Source organism: Pristiophorus japonicus, chromosome 2 (assembly GCF_044704955.1).
Source record: "Pristiophorus japonicus isolate sPriJap1 chromosome 2, sPriJap1.hap1, whole genome shotgun sequence".
NCBI lineage: Eukaryota > Metazoa > Chordata > Chondrichthyes > Pristiophoridae > Pristiophorus > Pristiophorus japonicus.
In genome coordinates this window covers 319,823,188-319,848,432 of record NC_091978.1, presented here as the reverse complement: position 1 = coordinate 319,848,432, position 25,245 = coordinate 319,823,188, and the positions used below count along the sequence as shown (strand labels likewise).

The 25,245-nt window shown below is 47.3% G+C and overlaps 1 protein-coding gene and 1 pseudogene across 2 annotated transcripts in view; one reads left to right on the top strand and one right to left on the bottom strand.

Annotated features, from left to right (window-relative positions):
- The window catches only part of LOC139228211 (RLA class I histocompatibility antigen, alpha chain 11/11-like), a 127,140-nt pseudogene extending 108,464 nt beyond the window's left edge, over positions 1-18,676 (top strand).
- The window catches only part of afg2a (AFG2 AAA ATPase homolog A), a 594,246-nt gene that overhangs the window by 254,020 nt on the left and 314,981 nt on the right, over positions 1-25,245 (bottom strand). The window lies entirely within an intron of this gene.

The following is a 25,245-nucleotide window of genomic DNA, read 5'->3' as shown; positions in this document are numbered from 1 at the left end:
ACCACATTGGCGGCCATGCTTTCAACTGCCTAAGCCCTAAACTCTGGAATTCCCTCCTTAAACATCGCTGCCTCTTTACCTCTCTCTCCCACTTAAAGATGCTCCTTAAAACCTATCTCTTTGACCAAACTTTTGGTCATCTGTCCTGATATAGCTCTTTCTGCGGCTCAGTTTCCAAATTTTTTATAGCACTCTTGTTAAACGCCTTGGGACATTTTGCTACGTAAAGGTGCTTTACAAATGCAAGTTGTTCTTGTTGTTGTAGTGGCAAGGAACCAGAGATCATGGTGGATACTGAAAACAATGGTTCTGGTCTTCCCAAAGTGGAGGGAGTAGTGGGTTGATGTTGGACAGTCACTTTGGCACTTTGGAGTTATATGGCCATTACATAGAAACATAGAAAATAGGTGCAGGCGCAGGCCATTCGGCCCTTCGAGCCTGCACCGCCATTCAATAAGATATTGGCTGATCATTCCCTCAGTAACCCTTTCCTGCTTTCTCTCCATACCCCTTGATCTCTTTAGCCGTAAGGGCCATATCTAACTCCCTCTTGAATATATCCAATGAACTGGCATCAACAACTCTTTGTGGCAAGTAATTCCACAGGTTAACAACTCTCTGAGTGAAGAAGTTTCTCCTCATCTCGGTCCTAAATGGCTTACCCCTTATCCTTAGATTGTGACCCCTGGTTCTGGACTTCCCCAACATCGGGAACATTCTTCTCGCATCTAACCTGTCCAGTCCCATCAGAATCTTATACGTTTCTATGAGATCCACTCTCATCCTTCTAATAGAGTTATATAGGCCAACTTGATGCTACACTGCTGGGTTTCCCCATCCCATCCTCAAGGCAATGATTTACCATAAAGCTATTCTTCATGAGTGAGCTAGGGGTGAATGATGGCAGGCTATCAATTTTGGAGGGCATCCGAGCCAAAGTATGATGCTGTCCTCGCCCAGACATTTCAGCAGGGATTGTGAATAGCAATCAGGAGTCGGAACCCTGATTTTTTTTTAAATCTTTGCTGCCCAGTGTCACTGAGGTCAATAGCAGAATCCCAACTGCTGCGCAATGTGAATTGATTTAACTCAGAACAGACCAGAAAACAAACTGGGGACTTTCCTGACCTGCATTGTTCAGTATTGTACCAGACTGTGCACTTATCCATTCAACTATTGTTGGAACCTCTTGTCGCATTATCAAAACTAAAGTTCTACTTTAATTACTGAAAATATTTTTTTCAAAATGTTACAGCTTTAAAGTAAATACTACGAGTAAATTGCTTTATCATTCACAATCGACAAGTCACGCACAGGTAAGTTGCATAGGTCGTTCTCAAATGAAATTCCTCACTAACCCCCACACACCCCCCCGCCCCACCCTCCACCCCCCTCTCCCCCGATATCTCAGTCCTTAATGTGCAATATTGCATCACCCACATTTTGTGGAATTTCTAAATTAAAAACCTCTGCAAGATCCCTTTATGTGGCAAGCTTCATGCTGGTAGTAATGTTGTAGGGTGGGTAGTTCTATGGAATGATGATCTCAGACTGTTGTGGGATTGGTTTGGTTGTGGTGTGCTTTTGCTTGTAAAGGAGATTCCCTCCTCCACCACATGGAGAGCACATATGCCGTTGTCACTCACTGAGTACTTTAATTGCTCTTTAAATAGATTTGCCTGGGGGGCGGGTGGGGGGGGGGCAAGGTAGTTGTATTGTTGTGGTTGTTGTAGGTTATTCATTTAGCTTGTGGGTGAAACGAGTTTATGTTTCCATTTTACCACGAGAAACCACACTGATTAATCCAGTGACTATTTGTACAATTTCTTTTTTGCTCCAACTATGGGCACAGCAGAAAATGGATTTTGACAAAATTTTTGATTGTAAATTTTTTTTTGCAGAATATTGGCCCTGGATAGCCTTCAGGAGCTAAAGCTGTTCCATTGTGTGGATACGAATCCCAATAATTCTAACTTTTTCTACCAATGTTAGAATGTGTGAGAGAGACACAGAGAAACAGATGGTTTATTGGGGCCTCTTATAAGCACATTAGAAATATAAAATTACAGATTTTCACGATATGTAACCAATCATCCATGTTTACTAGCTGAGGATACAAATTATTCCATCAGCTTGTGATATCAAATCACAGATCACATTGCCCTCACCAGCACCACCAAAGAGATGAGTCCAGGCAGAAACAAACTTATTGACTCTCTCTCCCCACCCTGTTCCACCCTTTCATCTCTAATAAGAGCAGCATGCAGAAGATCATAGAAAAACAGAACTCTCTGAACTAATCATTATGTTGTATATCATAGTGCTCTGTTTACTTAGTGTTGTTTGGAATGGTTCTCTCATTAAACAAACCAAATGTTTTAGCTATTTACAACCAGTGGTTTGCAGTGCCAAGATAAATTTCCTTCAACACTGCCAGTACCCAGGAACTCATTCATTTCCAAAGTCTATTCTGCTAAATAATGTGTTTGCAATTTTTTTTGATGAACCAATGACAGCAAATTCAGTCTGTCAGTTTGTGGAGGCCAGCAAATGGAAAACGTGGTGGTATTAATTGACTAAGTTACCAATTTTGTTTAGAGGAAAGAGCAGCTCATAATACCTGCAGAAGTTTTTACTCCCAATTTTCTGTCTGTCCCTCCTGAAAGCTGTGACTCTTGAAAGACAGGATAAATCTATATTTAGAAAGGTAATGATTAATTAGGGACAGTCAGCATGGATTTGTTAAGGGAAGATCGTGTTTGACTAACCTGATTGAATTTTTTGAGGCGGTAACCAGGAGGGTCGATGAGGGTAGTGCGTACGACGTATTATATATGGACTTTAGAAAAGCTTTTGATAAGGTCCCGAAGGTTAAAGCCCATGGGATCCAGGGCAAAGTGGCAAGTTGGATCCAAAATTGTCTTAAGAGGAAGCAAAGGGTAATGGTTGATGGATGTTTTTGTGATTGGAAGGATGTTTCCAGTGGGGTTCCGCAGGGCTCAGTACTGGGTCCCTTGCTTTTTGTGGTATACATCAATGATCTAGATTTGAATATAGGCAGTAATGATTAAGAAGTTTGCAGATAACACTAAAGTTGGCTGTGTGGTTGATAATGAAGAGGAAAGTCATGGGCCGCAGGAGGATATCAATCTACTGGTCAGGTGGGCAGAACAGTGGCAAATGGAATTTAATTTGGAGAAGTGTGAGGTGATGCACTTGGGAAAAGGTTTTACTTTAAATAGCAGCGACAAGGAAAGGGTATACACACTAAACGGTAGGCCACTTAAAAATGCTGATGAACAAAGGGACCTTGGAGTGCTTGTCCATAGATTCCTGAAAGTAGGTCAGGTGGATAAGGTGGTTAAGAAGGCATACGGAATACTTGCCTTCATTGGCCACAGCATAGACTACAAGAGCAGGGAGGTTATGCTTAAATTGTATAATACTCTGGTTAGGCCACAGCTGGAGTACTGCGTGCAGTTCTGGTCGCAGTATTATAGGAAGGATGTGATTGCACTCGAGAGGGTGCAGAGGAGATTTACTAGGATGCTGCCTGGAATGGAGAATCTTAGCTATGAGAACAGATTGGATAGGTTGCGGTTGTTCGCATTGGAACAGAGGAGGCTGAGAGGAGACCTCGTTGAGGTGTATAAAATTGTGAGGGGCCTGGATATAGAGGATAGCAAGGGCCTATTTTCCTTGTGGAGGGGTCAATTATGAGGGGCATAGTTTTAAGGTGGTTGGTGGAAGGTTCAGAGGGGATTTGAGGGGAGGCTTCTTCATACAGAGGATTGTGGGGGTCTGCAACTCACTGCCTGGAAGGGTGGTGGATGCAGAAACCCTTACCACTTTTAAAAGGTGCTTGGATGGGCACTTGAAGTGCCGTAACCTGTAGGGTTACGGACCTAGAGCTGATAAGTGGGATTAGACTGGATAACCTTTTGTTGGCTGGCGCAGATATAATGGTAAGTACTGCAGGGAATCGAATATGGCCAGGGTGATCTCCTGGACTAGTTTCGATCGCCTGGATGGGTCGGAGATGAATTTTCCCAGATTTTTTTCCCCCAATTGGCCTGGGTTTTTTGCCTCTCCCAGGAGATCACAAGGCTCCAGTTGGGATGGAGTGCAGAATGTTACGGTGCTGGGGTGTCGCAGTTGCATGGGGTGGACTGGTTGGGCCGGATGCTCTTTACCTTTCCGCCATTGTTCATTATTCATAGGTTTATATGTAACCTTCAGGGCTGCTGATCGAGGGCCGAGTGGCTCTTTGTCGGCCGGCGCAGACACGAAGGGATGAAATGGCCTCCTTCTGCGCTGTAGAATTCTATGTTTCTATGATGGGATACAGTTTCATGGCCACTGACAACAGTGCCCAAGTGGAAGTTCTTTAAGTGTAAGGCTAGATGATGAGTGTTGGCTGGCTCTCAGCCAAGGCTGATGCTGCCCTAAGATTCATACATGTGCACGTTCTAGAGGAATCACTTGACAGCAATTAAGATTGGGAATCTGATCTGATTTTTCCCCCCCCTCAGGTTCAAAGAAGCTTAAAGGCTGATTTTAACTTTTGGTGGTGGTGGAATACGGGCGGTGGTAGATCGGTGGTTATATACCTTGCCCAATTTTCTCTTCCATTGACTTCACCACCAGAAGTTAAGTGAGCTCATTAAGGTCAGTAGGAACACCCTTACTATTACCCTGTCTGAGATCAAACAGCACAAACTAGGTAGGGATTAAACCTGTGACCTTCCATGGGCCATATTACTTAATACCAAGTGATGGATATTTGTGGAAGTTAGTGCATCAATCCATCCACTCAGACACAGAACTCAATGTTTAAAAAAAAGCAAAAAGCCTAATCACAATACTTTAAAAAATGTCTCTCCTAAGTTAATCTGTCACATTCTTACATTAAAATTGCTCTTTTTTTTTCACACCCTGCAGTTTGGACCTGGTCCTTCTTTTACAGATCACCTAAATGGGACTAAGATTGTCAAGCAGTGATTTTTTTTCCCCATTAATGTGCTGTGATTAAGAAGCTCATCAACCTTTTTCCCAATTTTGGGAGAATATTAGCTCACAGTAACTACATTGCAAGGTGATGTTATCACGATGCAGCCCAATAGCAAATCACTTCATGGATCTACATCTGTTTCACTGATTTAAAATATTTGAGTAAAAAGCACATTTGGTGAATGATTATATCATATAACGCCAATGAAGAATTGCATCATAACTCGTGAACTTGTGCATACCAGAAGACCTCTCTATTTCGGAAGTGGACTTATGTCATCCAACAGCTAAGTTCTGCAACACTATCTCTATAATATCTCGGATCAAGATTTTCACTTCAAAGATTTATGTCATGACTATGCCTGACCAGAAACAACTAATGCAAGAATTTAGAAATTCTTTAACGAGATAACACCAATATTTTCATCTTCATCTCCTAAATGCCTGCTTCTATCAGCACAGAGATTATAGCTCCACTGCTTTCTACAAATTCTTTGTTCTCAAAGAACAATTCCGTTATTACTCTTCATCGGAACATGTTGCACCTCCATGAATTCCAGAAGACACTTTACAAACAGCTCACCCTTTTGGTACAGAATTTTGAAATGGATCTGTACAGTAAAACATAACATTATTCAATCATGTAATGCCTCTAAATATTCTCTTTTTGCAATTTGCTCCTCCAGCCCCTGAAAGCATCGATATCCTGCTGGGATACAGTTTTGCGACAGGGGCCATCTGGGTCAAGCATAGTCCTATTCAGATCTGTGTCGACATGTGCACTTCTCGCAGGGATCACTGGGGAACAATCAGGAGAGGAAACCCCGGATAATTTTCTCGTCCTTGCTCTTAAGGAGGTGATGAGGCCAACTGTCACACCCTGACTTCACCATGGCTGAGATCAGTCAACACAGGATAGAGATCAAACCTGGGACTTCCTGGTTTATATGATTCATTTACTCAGGATAAATTTGCTAAGGCATCAGAAGAATTACTGTACAGGACTAAAACCAAATTAGCAGATTGGAAAGGGGAAGGGAATTGATAAGAAACAGAGGAACAAGGACAACAACCTGTGACTCTGTCAAAAGCAAAGACTTCAATATAAAGCAGTCATGGAGAAAGTTAGACATTAGCACTGGAATAGTGAAAATAGCCCCAACACATAAACAAGCATTCATGAATAAACCATTTCTTTTCAGATCTTATGCTAAGTTCAACAGGAAGAAGCCTTTTCCTTTCAGATTTGATTTTGCTTCAGTATGTTATTCAATTCTGGACAATTGTTGGGATGAAGAGGAAAAATAATTTTGAGAGACCAGTAATATCCTGGAGGGTTGGCAGGTGTACTATCACTTGGTGCTTTTCTTCATGCACCATGTCTTATAGGCATTAAAAAGTGACATTTGTTATTTTAGTTTGACAGATGCATCAGGCACTGTAAAAAAATGCAAGATGACACACGCAATCAGAACAATAAGTTACAATAAAGTAAAAATGAATGCCTGAGGAGAGCAGATGTGTGAATTTTAAATTGCATTCAATGAGGTGCTGAAAATATCTGAATCCAACACACACATTCTATCATCTTTTATCCTTCAGTATACTCTCATGGGCTAGAGTTTCCCTGAGCTGTTTTTCTGGCACCGTCACTCGAGGTGCGCCGTTTTTGTCCGCCTCCAAACGCGCTGAAAAAAGACGTCGGTATTCTGGCCACTCCCCAGCCTCTCCTCGGTGGTGGCGTAGTGTGGCCCAATGGATTGGGGGCGGAGCCAGTTCCCAGCGCTGAAAACTCTAGGTAAAGTTTTTCTATGCGGACAGAAGTGGCAACATACGCTGGCCTAAGTTAGTTTGGAGCAACTATTTGCTGGCCAAACGCTTAAAACAGGGGTAAGTGGCTGGGAACGCCCCCTTTTGAAAAAAAAACTGAACTAAAAAATAACCTAACTAACTCACTTACATTGCTGCAAATTAAATGGCTAGAATTGCAACTAAAAAGATAGTCCGGAAAAATCAAGTTGCTCCAAAAAAAAGGAGCAACTCCTGGGGAAACTTGGGCCCATAGTGTGCAAAGTAGGTAAATGGAAAACAGAATCTCTGCCACAATGGTGAATTTGCAAAAATGATCAGCTTTCAGTTCAAGATTTATGATTATGATCGAACTGATACATTGGAAGGGCACATATCACACTGGATCAATAAACATCTGATGTTTAGGATAGGATCCTACATCAACACTGTCCATAATGAAGGATCCTATCCAAAATATGAACTTTTCTTTCAGATGCCAACTGACCTGCCGTCCATATATGCAAATTCAATATTGATTATATGTTTAGAGTTAGAGAATATAACCAAGATGTGCAAATACAAATGTTCCTTTATCGAGTGATGACCATCACATTTGTCAAACTAGGGGTGTTATTCAGTTCATTATATGTAAATTTTCATTTGTTGCTATGTAACTTACAAGAACACAAATTCTTTAATAATTTTGCATAATTCTGGTGCACTTCTGGTGCATCCTACACAGATTCAATAGCACAATGTTTTGCAAAAGTGCTTAGCTTTTTTTGTTTCTCATCAATTCTCTCCCCTTTTCTCCTTACCCCATGGGTGCCAGAATCCTCCAGTACCTTGCCAAGTGGGTGAGGCCAAGTTAGGAGCCTGTTGACAGACCATTTGGCTGCAGGGGCTGTCACAGTCTGATCCTATTCTTACTTGCCTTCCATACACAGAGTTTCCAGCAGGGGTCACTGGATAGTGATCAGCAGTAGGCAACCTGGCTGCTTTATCCCCTCTCTGATGGAAAGACTCAACTTGTAGCACCCTACCAGCACCCCGATGGAGATCAGCTAGGAGCACAGACTGAGGGTTCTTCCTCATCAGTGTGGCTCAGATATCTATTGAATAAAGTTGCTGAGACATTAAGGGAGCTTATTTGATGCTACTTTTGGCATGCATAAACAAATTTTAGGTGGTGAACATAGGGGGGGCCAAAATTCAGGTCCGTCAGGAAGCTGGCGCACCTCCTGACTTTTTCGAGCCATCACCGCTGAAATTTTTGCGGCGGGCACCTGATCCAAATTCAGCAAGAAAAAAAATGCCATCCTGCGCTAAGGAGCGGCTGTAATCGCTAGTTTACAGCAGTGTGGGTGTCTTGATTTAAGCGGGATTACCACAGAGAAATTCAGCATTGTGCTAATGTGGAGATAACAAGCCAGCTGCTCCCTGGCCTTCTTAAAGGCCAAGGTTTGCAGCTGGGCCCTGAGGAGGGAAGGAATTGAGTTGCAGGATGGCTGGTGCTCGTGGACCAAGGAGGGCAAGCTGCTTTACTGACGCAGAGCTGGAGACCCTCATGCAGGGTGTCGAGGGCAGGAGGAGACTGATTTATCCCGACGTGGGGAGACCAACTCGTGAGGTCTTAAGCAATGCATGGAATGAGATTGCAGGGGAGGTTTCAGGCACCTCCATTCATAACAGGACTCTGGCGCAGTGCAGAAAACGCTTGAATGATATCATCCGTGTTATGAAAGTGAATACCTGTTCCACCAACTGCTGACCTTGCATCTACGAGCCCCTCCTTCAACATTCTCTTATTTCCCATCCTCACTGTTTAGTCACTGAAGCAGCATTTCATTGTTGACGCCTCTATATATATTATATTATATAATATAGATATATATGTGTGTGCGTGTTCTCGCAATGGAGGCTCCCTTTCATCTCACACCTACAGCTGCATGTCAGGGACATACACTTGTGCACTCATTTCTGATGTGTCATCACAGTGGTACTCAACAACCATTCTTTGTTTTGCAGGCCAAACTGGCTCACAATAGAATGGAGCAAAGGAGGATTGGTGGTGGTAAGGCAGGCATCCAGGTCCTCACACCCTTGGAGGAGAGGGTTGAAGCGCTCGTGGACGGACATGGTACCTTCCCCGTGGGCCAGGGTACTTACTGCTGACAGTGATGTGGATAAGTGAAGGCCCTCCTTTAATGCGCTTTCTCCTTGAATGCGCCAGCGCCTACTGTGCCCTTCCTTCTGGAAGTCTGCTAGTTGCAGCCTCCATGCAATAATTCCCCACTTCCCCTCACGGCAGCCCTTCTCCCATTTATGCTTGCAGATGAGACGCCCCCCCTTAGCCTGTGGTACTGGCGATCCCGATGTAGGCACCATGGGTAAGTGAGGCTGTCCTTTAATGCGCTCTCTACCTGAATGTGCCAGCTGTGCCTTTCCTTCTGGAAGTCTGCTATTTGCAATCTGCTATTTACAATGCTCCACCTCTCCCGCATGGCAGCCCTTCTCCCATTCATGCTTGCAGATGAGAGACCGAGTGGCAGCACACCCAGCACAGTGGGGAGTGAGGAGAGACCTCGCAGACCAGCTGGAGGCCTGCATGAGACCCTTCTCCACATCACAGCAGACATCTCAAGTCGCAGCAGTGATGACATTGAGGGGTCAAGCCCTGGTGACAGTGCCGAAAGCACTATATCGTTTGGGGATGCGACTGATGAGGAAGAGGAAGAGGAGGACACTAATGGCACCAACGCTTCACTGCTTCCACCCACACGCGCCAGCTCAGATACTGGGAGCGCGCGGTCTGATATAGTGACTTAGTACAGGGGTCTGCACTGGGTGTTGCACAGGGGCCTAGCGGGCTGCAGCATGGTGACAGGGCCAGGCAACCTCAGGTGCCATCTCTCCGGCGGGGAAGTCCGCACCGGAGTTCTACCGAGGAGGACTCAGATGATGCCATCAATATTGCGGCTTACGAAAGAAGGGTGGAGCCCATGCATTCCCAGACATTAGGGGCACTGACAAGGGTGCCAGACAGGCTGTCGGAAGTGGTGAGGAGTGTGGAGGAGTCTGCCTCCCGCATAGTCAACAGCTCTGCGCGCACCATGGAGCCCATCGTTGCCAGTGTGCAGGCGATGGTGGACTCCCAGAGTGACCGTGCAGATCCATCGGTGAGGCCGCAACATGCAGATGACGTGGCAACTGCCATTTCAGCACAGGCATGAGGGAACGAGTGCATCGACGTTAGATTGGAGAGGATGGAAGCTCAGAATGCTCTTATGCACTCTGGGCAACAGGCCATGGAGCATCAAACTGCTGCCATGTCTGGTGGCTTTGCGACTCTGGCTGCTCTCATGTAGTCTCAGCTCGATGCCACCTGACACCTCAGTGTTGCGTTCGCGACTGGGTCCAACACGGGCCATGGGGGACCTTCCGGTGTTGCGCCACAGCACCAACCTGACCTCCCTCAGATTGGTGGTGGTGGTAATGTGCCGCCCCCGGTGAGTGCCTCAGGCTCCTTGGACCAGCATCCTGATGATGTGCTCTCTCAGGATCACAACATTCCTGGCCCCAGACCTACCACTCCGCCAGTGCCTCCATGCATGGCTTCGCCCAAGCCAAGCCACACTGAATCCTCCTAGGAGGATGCTGACCAGTCTGCACCCGGCCCTTCCAGGATCTAAGGTGGTCGAGGGTATCTGAGAAGGACATCTGTTGATCCAACACAAGAACCACAGCAGCCTTCCCAGGCCCATGAGGCAGCCACACAGGAGACACACGTAGTCGTAGGATAGGCATGCGTAATAGGTGTTATAAGGAGAATCACAAGGCTAAAAAATGATGTTTTTGTGTTAGTTTCTGGTTCTGTTTTTTGTTCAGTTGTCTTTTTGCACTGACTTGCATCTTGACATAAATCTTTATTTTTTGCACATATATCTGGGCAGGTGTTTCATTTGAGAATGGGCAATTCTGTGTGAAGGCACTCATTGGGATGGCCATGGAAAATAGGAGCTGAAGGGTCATGTGGGGATGAGATTATGTGAATCGAGCAGCAATGAGATGTGTCTGCACCTCCCTTGCAGGGTTACGATGGCGACGCCCCCTCCTGACTGGGTGGCGACAGGGATCCTCCTCCTCCTCCTGCACCTTCTTATCAGGTGGAACTGCTGGCTTGACCTCCAGTGGCTGGCCCCTCATGAGGGCCAGGTTGTACAGCATGCAGCAGACTATCACGAATATGGAGACCTGTTCAGGCACCACCAGACCGGTCCAGACAACGGAACCTCTGTTTGAGGATCTCAATGCGGTGCTCAATGATACACCTGGTGGGGGTTTGTTTCATTTATGTAACTAGTCTTGTGGTGTAAGTTTGTTCTGATGTGCAAGGTGCTCTCGAAGAAAATTCCATAATATCAAATGGTTTGGCTTGATCAGCACTGAAAGTTTTAAATGTTTAAGAATATTATGTTGCAATGTATCCTGCATATTTTTAATTTTTTAATGAGCGTCGTTGTAGGCATGCCTGGCCGCTTTCCTGGGGTTCCACAGTGGAGTCAGCAGTCCACTGTGGAACCCCAGGACAGGGGATATCCCTTGTCCCCAAGCAGCCATCCACAATCCTGATTTGGGCCGGTGAAGAGGGCAGAAACACTGGTCTGGCGCAGGATGAAGGAATCGCGGCTGCTGCCTGGATACCTGGCATCAACTGCCAGGATCCTACGCTGGTGGTCACATACATTAAGGGAATGGAATCCCTTCCGGTTGATAAAGATCTCAGGATGGTGTTGTGGCACCCTCAGGCCAACGTGTGTGCAGTCGATGGCACCCTGCACCCTGCAATCCGGACAAATCCGGTCTGCCGCTCTACCTGCTTCTCCATGGTCATCGGGAAGGAGATAAATCCACTCTTGTCCTATATAGAGCATCGGTGAACTGCCAAATGGAACAATGGGCAGAGAATTGAGATGTTGGATATGTCTGTAGTCACAGGCTAGAAAGACCCTGTAGCATAAAAGTTCAGAGCTATGGTGACCTTGGTCTCAACGGTCAGAGCGGTCCTGAGTCTTGTGAGGCTCCAGATCTTGGCGCAGGACATTGCGGAACTCCCTCAGTACGTCCTTTCTAAATCTGAACCTTCGCAAGCATTGCTCATCACTGAGCTCCATGAAGGAGAACTGTCGTCGGTAGAGCCTCCTTCTCCCAGGTCTGTGCTGGCCACCTCCCATGACAGCTGGCTGATTGTCTTCTCCCTGTTCCTCCTTATGTTCGGGAGCCTCTGCAGTATGTAGTGCGGGGAGGTCAGCGTACCTGACCCTCCTTCCTCATGCCATCTTCCTCCTGGAGGTCTGCGCCCATTTGCAGGCCCTTCTGGATGTTGGGCAGCCATGGCTGCTGCCGCCCTTGCCCGCTGCGACTCTACACGTTGCTGACAGTGCCGCCTTCTCCTGCGTGCCGCCCTGTGTCTGACAAGGTGGACAAGGTGTTCCCCTGTCAACACTGAGCCCAATGTGTGTGAAGGCTGGACCCTGACAAGCAGGCCTCTGTGGAGCACACAATGAGGCCTACAGGCCTCCACTAATCAGTGAGAGCTAAAAGTCTTCAAAACTCTCCCAAAAGTGATGAACGCGACTCTGCAGGCTAACCAAATGCACACAAAGCAACAGAAAAAACTGTGACCCAGAAAACCCGATCACGGTAATCCTCCCTTCTCCTCCTCCAGCGGTGTCGAGTAGCACAGCAAAGTGTACCGACCCAAAAAGCTGGCGGGGGCACTGTCCAACAAAAAGCTCCATTTTTAAAGCTGAATTTGTGGTGTGGCCACGTAGCAGCGGCGCGCACCCTGATGACGTCAGTACAGCCGCAAGCCCCATACCGCAGCGGCAGTTGGCGGCTTCCAGCAGAAGTCCACACCGCCGAAAAAACGTCAAAAATGCCAATCGACCGGAACGCGGCTGCCAGTCGATTTTGCCGAATTTCAGTCCCATAGTTTACTTATCAGGTAGGGTCATCATTCTTCAACAGAAATGCCCCCACCAAGCTTAGCTTGATTGGTTTGGGGCTATCCATGTATTAAGCATTTACCAGAAAATGTTGCCACAGGTAATCTCCTTCTCCAAACGTTCTAAAGCCTCAGAACCTTTGCATTGTGCCAGTTTATTTTGCTTTGAAGCCAAACTGAAAGTTACCACTAATCCCCATCAAAAAACTATACCCCTGAAGGACCTATGGGGATGGATGGATGAGATTGTAGAGTGTAACATTGTAGAGTGTAAGATTGTAGTGTGTGAGATTGTAGTGTGTGAGATTGTAGTGTGTGAGATTGTAGTGTGTGGAGAAAGTGAATAAAGAATCCCATCAGGTGGCTAATGTAGCTTCTTCTTCATTCGACATTCTCCAGAAAATTCTGTGCATTTCGACCTTTGGTTTAATTATATGCCCTCAGGTAACTAAGGATAACGGTAGCATAGTGATTATGTTACTTGTCTAGTAATCCAGAACGCAGGGTACAGGGCAGAGAATCAGCACACAGCCCTGCTCGTGGACCGAGAGACACCGAATCAGCACAGGGCCCTGCTCATGGACTGAGAGACACCGACACCGAATCAGTAGTGGCACAACAAAAATACCCCGAGCGCAGACCTCAAGAGTCACACGGTCCATACAAGGCACAGCTCACAGACCGAGAAGAGATGTTCGCTTGGAAAAGGACTGTGCACTAACTGCTTCTGCCAGTCTGTCGAGGTAAGCAACAGTGATCGGACTGATAGTGTTGGCCCTTCTGTGTGAAGGGATCACTGCAGGCTCCCATTCTCTCCGGTATTTCTTTACCTCAGTGACCTCGATCCCGGACGGCCGGAGTTTGTGGTGGTCGGTTATGTGAACGATGCGCAGATTGTTCACTATGACAGCGATCGGAAGGAGGCGATTCTGCGGCAGCGGTGGATGGAGGAGAGCCAGGACGCCGAGTACTGGGAATGGATCATGATAGGTCCTTACTATACAGTATAAATGCACACGAGGCCCATGCTTGAGAGAAGGTCAGTCTGTGACCTGCCCTTTATTCCTTAGCACTCAAGTGATGAAGGTGCGTGGAGCTTCCCCTTTTGTACCTGAAGGTCCAGGTTAGGAGTGTCTCCCACCTAGTGGTCATTGTTCTCACAGTGTACAACTTAGGTCAGATTCTACATGGTTTACAATGTTGGTTGAATACATGACATCACCAACTCCCCCCCCCAAAGTCTTATTGGGATCACAGGTTGAGTCGCTCTGGTGGTTTACGCTCCCTTGTAGAGCGCCTGACTTGGGGCTCCAGTTGTTGGGCTCTGGCCTGAGTGTCTACTGTTTGCGGTGCCTCAGGCCTATCCGGACTGCCCACAGTGATTGGGCTCTCCTCCCTTTGGTTCCGGTGTTTGGTCACCTGTAGTGGAGTGAACTCTACGTCGTGTTCTTCCTCTGCTTCTTCTATGGGGTTGCTGAACTTCCTTTTTGTTTGATCCACATGTTTGCGGCAGATTTGTCCATTGGTAAGTTTAACTACCAGAATCCTATTTCCCTCTTTGGCAATCACAGTGCCTGCGAGCCATTTGGGCCCTGCAGCGTAGTTGAGGACAAAAACAAAATCATTTACATCAATACATCACGCCCTCGCTGTCATGGTAGTCATATTGTGGCTGGCGCCTGCTCTCGACAATTCCTTTCATGGTGGGGTATATAAGGGATAACCTGGTTTTGAGCATCCTTTTCATTAGCAGCTCTGCGGGTGGAACCCCTGTGAGCGAGTGTGGTCAGGATCCATAGGCCAACAGGAGGCGTGATAAGCGTCTTTGTAGGGAACCCCCTTGGATTCTGAGCATCCTGTTTGATTATCTGCACTGCTCGTTCTGCCTGGCCGTTTGAGGCCGGCTTGAACGGTGCCGTTCTGACATGGTTAATTCCATTGCCTGCCATGAAGTTCTGGAATTCAGTGCTTGTGAAGCACGGGCCATTGTCGCTGACCAAGACGTCTGGTAGACCGTCGGTGGTGAACATTGCCCGTAGACTTTCTACCGTGGCAGAGGATGTGCTTGAATTTAAAATGTCACACTCGATCCATTTGGAGTAGGCGTCTACTACAACCAAAAACATTTTCCCCATGAAAGGGCCTGCGTAGTCCACATGGATGCGTGACCAAGGCTCGGCGGGCCATGGCCAGGGCCTAAGGGGGGCTTCCCTGGGCGCATTGCCCAGCTGGGCACACATGTTGCACCTGTGAACACAAAGTTCCAGATCTGCGTCTATCCCTGGCCACCAAACGTGTGACCTGGCAATTGCCTTCATCATGACAATACCCGGGTGCTCATTGTGGAGTTCTCTGATGAACACCTCTCTGCCCATCTGGGACATGACTACGCGGTTTCCCCACAGTAGGCAATCGGCCTGAATCGAGAGTTCATCCCTGCGCCTGTGAAATGGTTTAAATTCCTCAGGGCATGCCTGTACGTGGCTGCCCAGTCCCCATTCAGGACACATTTCTTGACTAGAGACAATAGCGGGTCTCTATTTGTCCAGACTTTAATCTGATGGGCTGTCATGGGTGAGCCTTCGCTTCCGAAAGCTGCAACAGCCATGACCATCTCAGCAACATGCTCGGTAGCCCCTTCAGTGGTGGCTAGTGGGAGCCTGCTGAGTGCATTGGCGCAGTTTTCGGTGCCCGGTCTGTGCCGAATTGTATAGTCATAGGCAGCTAACGTGAGTGCCCACCTCTGTATGCGGGCCGATGCATTTGAATTTATGACCTTGTTGTCGGCCAAAAGGGACGTTAGGGGTTTGTGATCTGTCTCCAGCTCAAATTTCCTGCCAAACAGGTACTGGTGCATTTTCTTTACAGCATATACACATGCGAGCGCCTCCTTTTCTACCATCCCGTAACCCCTTTCTGCCTGGGACAGACTCCTGGAGGCATAAGCTACCGGCTGTAACTGACCCTTGACATTGACATGCTGCAACACACACCCGACACCATAAGACGACGCATCGCATGTTAACACAAGTTTCTTACATGGGTCGTATAGTGTTAACAGAGTGTTGGAATATAACAAATTGCGTGCTCTATTAAAAGCCCTTTCCTAGTTCCCCAGACCCATTCGCGACCTTTGCGTAGGAGCACGTGTAGCGGCTCTAGCAGCGTGCTCAATTTAGGAAGAAAGTTACCAAAATAGTTCAGGAGCCTCAGGAACGAACGCAGCTCCGTCGTGTTACGGGGTCTGGGTGCTCTCTGGATCGCTTCTGTCTTGGACGCAGTAGGGCTGATCCCGTCTGCTACTACCCTCATCCCCAGGAATTCTACCTCTGGAGCTAGGAAGACGCACTTCGCCTTTTTCAGTCGCAACCCTACCCGGTCCAGTCTGCGTAGCACCTCCTCCAGGTTGTGGAGGTGTTCTTCAGTATCATAACCCGTGATGAGGATGTCGTGCTGAAAAACCACAGTCCCTGGAATCGACTTGGAGGCTTTCCATATTTCATTGGAAGATCGCGGCGGCCGAGCGAATCCCGAACGGACATCTGTTGTACTCAGACAACCCCTTGTGTGTCGTGATGGTGGTCAGCTTCTTCGACTCACTCGCCAGCTCCTGGGTCATGTAAGCTGAGGTCAGGTCCAATTTTGAAAAAAGTTTGCCACCGGATAGCGTCGCAAAGAGGTCCTCCGCTCTCGGTAGCGGGTACTGGTCTTGGAGTGACACCCGATTGGATGGTGGCCTTGTAATCACCACATATCCTGACCAACTCATCCGCCTTGAGCACCGGCACGATCGGGCTCGCCCAGTCACTGAATTCGACTGGCGAGATGATGCCTTCCCTCAGCAGGTGGTCCAATTCGCATTCTATCTTTTCCAACATCACGTACGGCACCGCTCTGGCCTTGCGTCCGGGTTTATGTGAATCACTACCTTGGCCCCCATGAAAGTGCTGATGCCGGGTTGAAATAATGAGTCAAATTTGTCCAGGATCTGTGAGCATGATACTCACTCCACAGAGGAAATTGCATTGACATCGCCCCATTTCCAGTTCATGACAGCAAGCCAACTCCTCCCCAGTAGTGTGGGACCGTCCCCTGGGACAATCCAGAGTGGCAACCTGTTCTCCGAATCTTTGTGGGTCACGACTACAGTGGCGCTGCCTAGCACCGGAATGATCTGCTTTGTGTAAGTCCGTAGCTGTGCGTCAATCGGCGATAATTTTGGCCTCCTGGCCTTGGACGCCCACAACATTTCAAACTGTTTGATACCCATCAGGGACTGGCTGGCCCCCGTGTCTAGCTCCATTGATACCGAGATGCCATTGAGAAGCACTTTCATCATTATCGGTGGCGTCCTGGTGTATGAACTGTATACGTGCTCCACATGAACTCGCTGAACTTCAGCTTCCAGCGATTTCCCCCAGCGTGCATTTCTGCAATTTCTGCAGGTATTTTGTTCATCTCTGCAAACTCCGGCTGAATGTGTGCCTCCATGCCTCCAACATGAGCTGTTGTTGGAAACAAAAGGTCCCTTGCCAGTCAATCGTCCCTGACTGCCCCGTGACTGTCCTTGAATGCGCCATTAACAGGTGTTGATGGCCCCATTACTGGCCACATTGTCCCTTGCAATGGCGTGAATCGCCGTTCAACTTGCCATTGTCTCTGTCGAACTCCCCCTATGGGTTCAACTACATGCTGGGGCATGCCCGATTGCCCTTGTCTGCCTGGAGAACTGTGTGCTGCTTTAACAATGTTGAATCTCTGTCCCAACCATTCCATTAACACAGTACCTCTCGTCTGTTCTGCTAGTGGCCATGCTCGCATGGGTCATATCCCAGTTTCTCTTCGCCATTGATAGGTCCTTACTATACAGTATAAATGCACATGAGGCCCATGCTTGAGAGGTCAGTCTGTGACCTATCCTTTATTCCTTAGCACTCAAGTGATGAAGGTGGGTGGAGCTTCCCCTTTTGTACCTGAAGGTCCAGGTTAGGAGTGTCTCCCACCTAGTGGTCATTGTACTCACAGTGTACAACTTAGGTCAGATTATACATGGGTTACAATGCTGGTTGAATACATGACAGATCACACAGACCGCGCAGGGCCAGCAGCAGAGAATGAAGATCTATAGTCAGACCTTCCTAACCCAGACCAACCAGACCCCCGTGATCCACACCTATCAGACGATGTACGGCTGTGAGCTGCGGGATGACGGCACCACCGACGGGTTCCATCAGTACTGCTGGGACGGCAATGATTTCATCAGCTTGGACACGGCGCACTTGGCAGGGGTCATCCCGCTATACTGGGGGGAGAGCACCAACCGCAACTGGGACCAGGATACGGCCCTGGGCCAGCAGCAGTACAAGATTCACCTGGAGCAGATCTGCATCGAGTGGTTGAAGAAATACCTGATGGCTGGAGAGAGAGAACTGAGAGCCGTTGCCCCCGCCGTGTCCTTTACCCTTCCGGGCAATGCTAAACGCCTGTCCTGCGTCGTCACCGGGTTTTACCCTCAAGCCATCGAGGTGACTGCGGAGAGACGGGAAGTTCCTCGACGAGACCCTGCCCAGTGGGATCTTCCTCAACCGTAACAGCGCCTATCAGATCAACAGATGAACGGAGTTTGACCCCGAGGACCAGGGCAGGTTCTCCTTTGAGGTGGAAAAAGTCATCATGTTTTATGTGACGAAGCCTGTTTCTCAGGTCCCTATTATTGTTGGTGTTGTGCTTGGTCCTGCGCTGCTCATCATTCTCGCCATTGTGGCTGTCGTCACCTACAAAAAGAAAGCGGGGAAGGAGAGCGGTTACAATCCTGCGAAGACTTCTGATAAAGGGGAATCCCCATCAAACTCCTCCGTCCCAGCCTGAGTGGCGTCCCATGTCCCGTTGATACTCCAAAGACGTGAGTCCGCAGTCAGCGGGAGGAGTTGGAGAGAGAATCGCGGAGGGTGGCTTTTCAGCGCGGTGATGGCAATTGACTGACGGCTCTGCATCTGTGACCCTGTTTAACTGTAATGGTGGGGGTTGTAGGTTATTAAACGTGTGTCTTTTCTGTATTGGGAGCCTGGTGATTTGAGCTTTGATCTTTGATCTGTTTATGCTGCACACACTCTGGGATGTCATCAGCAGACCGGGCCATTAGAGGGAGCAGCATGCGGTGGCCAGGCCCAGAAATTGGCGCGGTCCCGGCCTGCAAGACCATCAGCAGGCCTGGATCATTAGAGGGAGCAGCGTGCGGTGGCATACCCCTGAAGGGAGCAGCACGTGCTGCTGCAAGAGGGCGACGGCTGATTGCAGTGCAGGCAGGTACAGCAGGAGTGGCGAGGTCGGGGCAAAGGAGCTGCAAGAGTTCGTAGAGGGATGAGATCGGGGCCCAGAAGAGGTGAGGGCTCAGGGGCAGCACGGGCCAGCCCACACTGGGTGCGATATGTGTGTGCACTAGGTCCATGCAGCAGAGCTGGTCTCCAGTCATCTTGGTTAATCCTTGCCACTGGACCAAGACCTAGCTCTGTCAAGTCCGTGTGGTGGCTGGGGTGCAACAGCCACCACATGTTAAAAAAATCCATGCACAGGCATCTTCCACCCTTCAGGATGTAGGTCTGGATCCAGAATATTAGGTCCTTCACTGAAACATCCCCTTTCGGCATGGAAGCAAGTCATCCTCGTTTCGAGGGACTGCCTATGATGATGAGTAATCCAGAGGTCTGGACTAATTATCCAGAGACGCGAGTTCAAATCCCAACACTAATGGTGCTGGTGATTTTAAATTCAGTTAATTAAATAAATCTGGAATGAAAAGCCAGTGTCAGTAATGGTGACCATGAAACTGCCGGATTGTCGTAAAAACCCATCTGGTTCACTAATGTCTTTTAGAGAAGAAAATCTGCCATCCTTACCCGGTCTGGCCAATATGTGACTCCAGACCCATAATGTGGTTGTCTCTTAACTTCCCTCTGAAATGACAGCTCACCATTAACTTCTCAAGGGCAATTAGGGCTGGGCACTAAATACTGGCCTTGCCAGCGATGCCCACATCTCAGGAATGATTTTTTTTTTAAATTTGCACTCACTTCCTCCTCTCACTCAGCTGTGTGCCCCTCGAGACAGCCTTTTTCTAATTATCATTAGGTAGATGGGAACATTATAAGGTGGGCTCTAGAGTTCTCCTCTGTCTGTGGAGGTCTAGTGTGCCCAGTGATAGATGGGAGTATGGATCTTATTGATTCTGTCAAGTCTTTTTCAGGAAATTGAATCAGTCATGTAGTATGCACTGCAATTATGCAGTATATTGTCAAGGAAAGGGTGCCAGATTTGCCGGTGTTTCCTCAAAGTATCCTCTACAAAGGGAGTTCATTGATGTTTGAAAGAGAGGGGTTTCCAATGAAAATGGTGCAGATGGATGGAATACTTTTGCAGTTAGAGATGGGTTATACATCTCTCAGCGAAATGCTGGGTGCAATGTTCCCTTTAAGCTGCATGGTTGCGCAGAGCTCTGGACCTCCCGCGCAGCTGGCTGTTCAATGGTAAAAACCATGCATGCGCTGTATTGTGAATGGACCGTGCAGTCCCTTAAAGGGGCCGTGTACCCAAAAGAAAATTAACAGGGACATTGGCTGGGAGGACAATGGCAGAACTGCTTTGCAATACCTTTTTAGACGGTGGTTTGGGAGGCTTTCTTATTTACTTCAGCGGGATACTTACATTTTGTTTTGAACAAAAACAAATTATCTGGTAATTATCACGTTCCTGTTTGTGGGAGCTTGCTGTGCGTTGATTCGCTGCTGTGTTTCCTACCGTTTTGGGTACTGTTGGGGGAGGATGACTCATCAAGGGAAGGCAGCAGCAGCCAAGTTCATGGCACCATGGGTGGCTCTGCTGCACAGGAGGGCAGAAAAAAAAGTGGGAGAGCGATAGTGATAGGGGATTCAATTGTAAGGGGAATAGATAGGCGTTTCTGCGGCCGCAACCGAGACTCCAGGATGGTATGTTGCCTCCCTGGTGCAAGGGTCAAGGATGTCTCGGAGCGGGTGCAGGACATTCTGAAAAGGAAGGGTAAACAGCCAGTTGTCGTGATGCATATAGGTACCAACAATATAGGTTAAAAACAGGATGAGGTCCTACGAGACGAATTTAGGGAGCTAGGAGCTAAATTAAAAAGTAGGACCTCAGAAGTAGTAATCTCAAGATTGCTACCAGTGCCACGTGCTAGTCAGAGTAGGAATCGCAGGATAGCTCCGATGAATACGTGGCTTCAGGAGTGGTGCAGAAGGGAGGGATTCAAATTCCTGGGGCATGGGAACCGGTTCTGGGGGAGGTGGGACCAGTACAAACCGGACGGTCTGCACCTGGGCAGGACCAGAACCAATGTCCTAGGGGGAGTGTTTGCTGTTGGGTAGGAGTTAAATTAATATGGCAGGGGGATGGGAACCTATGCAGGGAGACAGAGGGAAATAAAATGTAGTCAGAAGCAATAGATAGAAAGGGGAATAGTAAAAGTGGTGGGCAGAGAAACCCAGGGCAAAAAACAAACAGGGCCACATTACAGAAAAATTCTAAAGGGGCAAAGTGTGTTAAAAAGACAAGCCTGAAGGCTCTGTGCCTCAATGCGAGGAGTACTCGGAATAAGGTGGATGAATTAACTGCGCAGATAGCAGTTAACGGATGCGATGTGATTGGCATCACGGAGACATGGCTCCAGGGGGCCCAAGGCTGGGAACTCAACATCCAAGGGTATTCAGCATTTAGGAAGGATAGACAGAAAGGAAAAGGAGGCGGGGTGGCGTTGCTGGTTAAAGAGGAAACAATGCAATTGTAAGGAAGGACATTAGCCTGGATGATGTGGAATCGGTATGGGTGGAGCTGCGGAATTCCAAAGGGCAGAAAACGCTAGTGGGAGTTGTGTACAGACCACCAAATAGTAGTAGTGAGGTTGGGGACAGCATCAAACAAGAAATAAGGGATGTGTGCAATACAGGTACAGCAGTAAGCATGGGCGACTTTAATCTACATATTGATTGGGCTAACCAAACTGGTAGCAATGCGGTGGAGGAGTATTTCCTGGAGTAAATTAGGGATGGTTTTCTGGACCAATATATCGAGGAACCAATTAGAGAGCAGGCCATCCTAGACTGGGTGATGTGTAATGAGAAGGGACTAATTAGCAATCTTGTTGTGCGAGGCCCCTTGGGGAAGAGTGACCATAATATGGTAGAATTCCTTATTAAGATGGAGAGTGACAAAGTTAATTCGGAAACTATGGTCCTGAACTTAAGGAAAGGTAACTTCGACGGTATGAGGTGTGAATTGGCTAGAATAGACTGGCAAAGGATACTTAAAGGGTTGACGGTGGATAAGCAATGGCAAACATTTAAAGATCACATGGATGAACTTCAGCAATTGTACATCCCTGTCTGGAGTAAAAATAAAACTGGGAAGGTGGCTCAAACATGGCTAACAAGGGAAATTGTGTTAAAGCCAAGGAAGAGGCACATAAATTGGCTATAAAAAGCAGCAAACGAAGGACTGGGAGAAATTTAGAATTCAACAGAGGAGGATTAAGGGTTTAATTAGGAGGGGGAAAATAGAGTAGGAGAGGAAGCTTGCAGGGAACATAAAAACTGACTGCAAAAGTTTCTACAAATATGCGAAGAGAAAAAGATTAGTAAAGACAAACGTAGGTCCTTTGCAGTCTGATTCAGGTGAATTTATAATGGGGAACAAAGAAATGGCAGACCAATTGAACCAATACTTCGGTTCTGTCTTCACGAAGGAAGATACAAATAATCTTCCGAATGTACTAGGGGACAATGAGTCTAGTGAGAAGGAGGAACTGAAGGATATCCTTATTAGGCGGGAAATTGTGTTAGGGAAATTGATGGGATTGAAGGCCGATAAATCCCCGGGGCCTGACAGTCTGCATCCCAGAGTATTTAAGGAAGTGGCCCTAGAAATAGTGGATGCATTGGTGATCATTTTCCAACAGTCTATCGACTCTGGATCAGTTTCTATGGACTGGAGGATAGCTAATGTAACACCACTTTTTTTAAAAAGGAGGGAGAGAGAAAACGGGTAATTATAGACCGGTTAGCCTGACATCAGTAGTGGGGAAAATGTTGGAATCAATCATTAAGGATGAAATAGCAGCGCATTTTGGAAAGCAGTGACAGGATCGGTCCAAGTCTGCATGGATTTATGAAAGGGAAATCATGCTTGACGAATCTTCTGGAATTTTTTGAGGATGTAACTAGCAGAGTGGACAAGGGAGAACCAGTGGATGTGGTGTATTTGGACTTTCAAAAGGCTTTTGACAAGGTCCCGCACAAGAGATTGGTGTGCAAAATCAAAGCGCATGGTATTGGGGGTAATGTACTGGCATGGATAGAGAACTGGTTGGCAGACAGAAAGCAGAGAGTCGGGATAAACGGGTCCTTTTCAGAATGGCAGACAGTGACTAGTGGAGTGCCGCAGTGCTCAGTGCTGGGACCCCAGCTCTTTACAATATACATTAACGATTTAGATGAAAGAATAGAGTGTAATATCTCCAAGTTTGCAGATGACACTAAACTGGGTGGCGATGTGAGCTGGGAGGAGGACGCTAAGAGGCTGCAGGGTGACTTGGACAGGTTAGGTGAGTGGGCAAATGCATGGCAGATGCAGTATAATGTGGATAAATGTGAGGTTATCCATTTTGGGGGCAAAAACACGAAGGCAGAATATTATTAGGAAAAGGGGAGGTACAACGAGACCTGGGTGTCATGGTTCATCAGTCACTGAAAGTGGGCACGCAGGTACAGCAGATGGTAAAGAAGGCAAATGGTGTATGTTGGCCTTCATAGCTAGGGGATTTGAGTATAGGAGCAGGGAGGTCTTAATGCAGTTGTATAGGGCCTGAGTGAAGCCTCACCTGGAATATTGTGTTCAGTTTTGGTCTCCTAGTCTGAGGAAGGCCGTTGTTGCTATTGAGGGAGTGCAGCGAAGGTTCACCAGATTGATTCCAGGGATGGCTGGGCTGTCATATGAGGAGAGACTGTATCAACTGGGTCTTTATTCATTGGAGTTTAGAAGGATGAGAGGAGATCTCATAGAAACATAGAAGATTCTGACGGGACTGGACAAGTTAGATGCGGGATGAATGTTCCCGATGTTGGGGAAGTCCAGAACCAGGGGACACAGTCGTAGGATATGGGGTGGGCCATTTAGGACTAAGATGAGGAGAAACTTCTTCACTCAGAGAGTTGTTAACCTGTGGAATTCCCTACCGCAGAGAGTTGTTAATGCCAGTTCATTGGATATATTCAAGAGGGAGTTAGATATGGCCCTTACGGGTAAGGGGATAAGGAGTATGGAGAGAAGGCGGGAAAGGGGTACTGAAGGAATGATCAGCCATGATCTTATTAATGGCGATGCAGGCTCGAAGGGCCGAATGGCCTACTCCTGCACCTATTTTCTATGTTTCTATTACAACACAACAGTGGCTACACTTCAAAAGTACTTCATTGGCTGTAGTGCTTCGGGGCATCCGGTGGTCATGAAAGGCGCTATATAAATGCAAGTCTTTTTTTTTAAACTATACTTGGAGGGGAATAGTCCAAAGGGTAACTTGAATCAGACAGCACCGGTTGATCCCGTGATACTTTTCCAGGTGCTGCTGAATTCTCCAAGTTAAAGAATCCCGGCTGAGTAAAGGCTTGTGTTAATCCCTTGGAGGGATTGGGTGTAATTTACCCTGTGGAATTTGCTGTCAAGATTTTGCTGTTTATTAGCACTAATATAATTTTGCTCCTATTTGTTTGCTGGTGAACTCTCACTGATGAAGATTGTAAAAGAGCCCTCGACTGCTGCATCAGCCAATCCCGATTCCCTAACATTGATTGGTCATCAAGTAATCGGTACTATGCAGTGCGATGGTTCCGCATCACTTGTCATTTTCATTATACGTTCATCAACTCCTGAATGCATATATTGTGATTATCTATGTTGTTCTGAAGAATGTGGGGAACGTGGGTAGTTCCTTAAGAGTGCATTTCAATTCATATTATGTCCAGGTGCCAAGAATTTTATATAATTGTGAATGTTAGCTATCGTGAATGGACAATTGCATTTTGCTTTGGAAGATGTTGATGCAGACAAGCTGAGCTGACTGTAGAGGCATTGATCTGCTTTGATAAAGGAATGCATTGCAGGAGTCATTGCTGAAGGTGGTACACAAGACCACAGCAGAGTTGAGGCACACTCAGTATGGGGAATGTAAAATTGTAATTTTTGTCCCTGCCCCCTCTATATAACAATTCCCATTTGTTCTTGCCCCCTTAATTTGCTGTAAAGGGACCATAGGATTGGTTGTTGCACATTTTCAAGTGCATGTTCAGTACATAGGTTCTGTAGAACCTAACAAGGCAAGTACACTCAGATAGCATATGAAGAATGCATAATGAAGA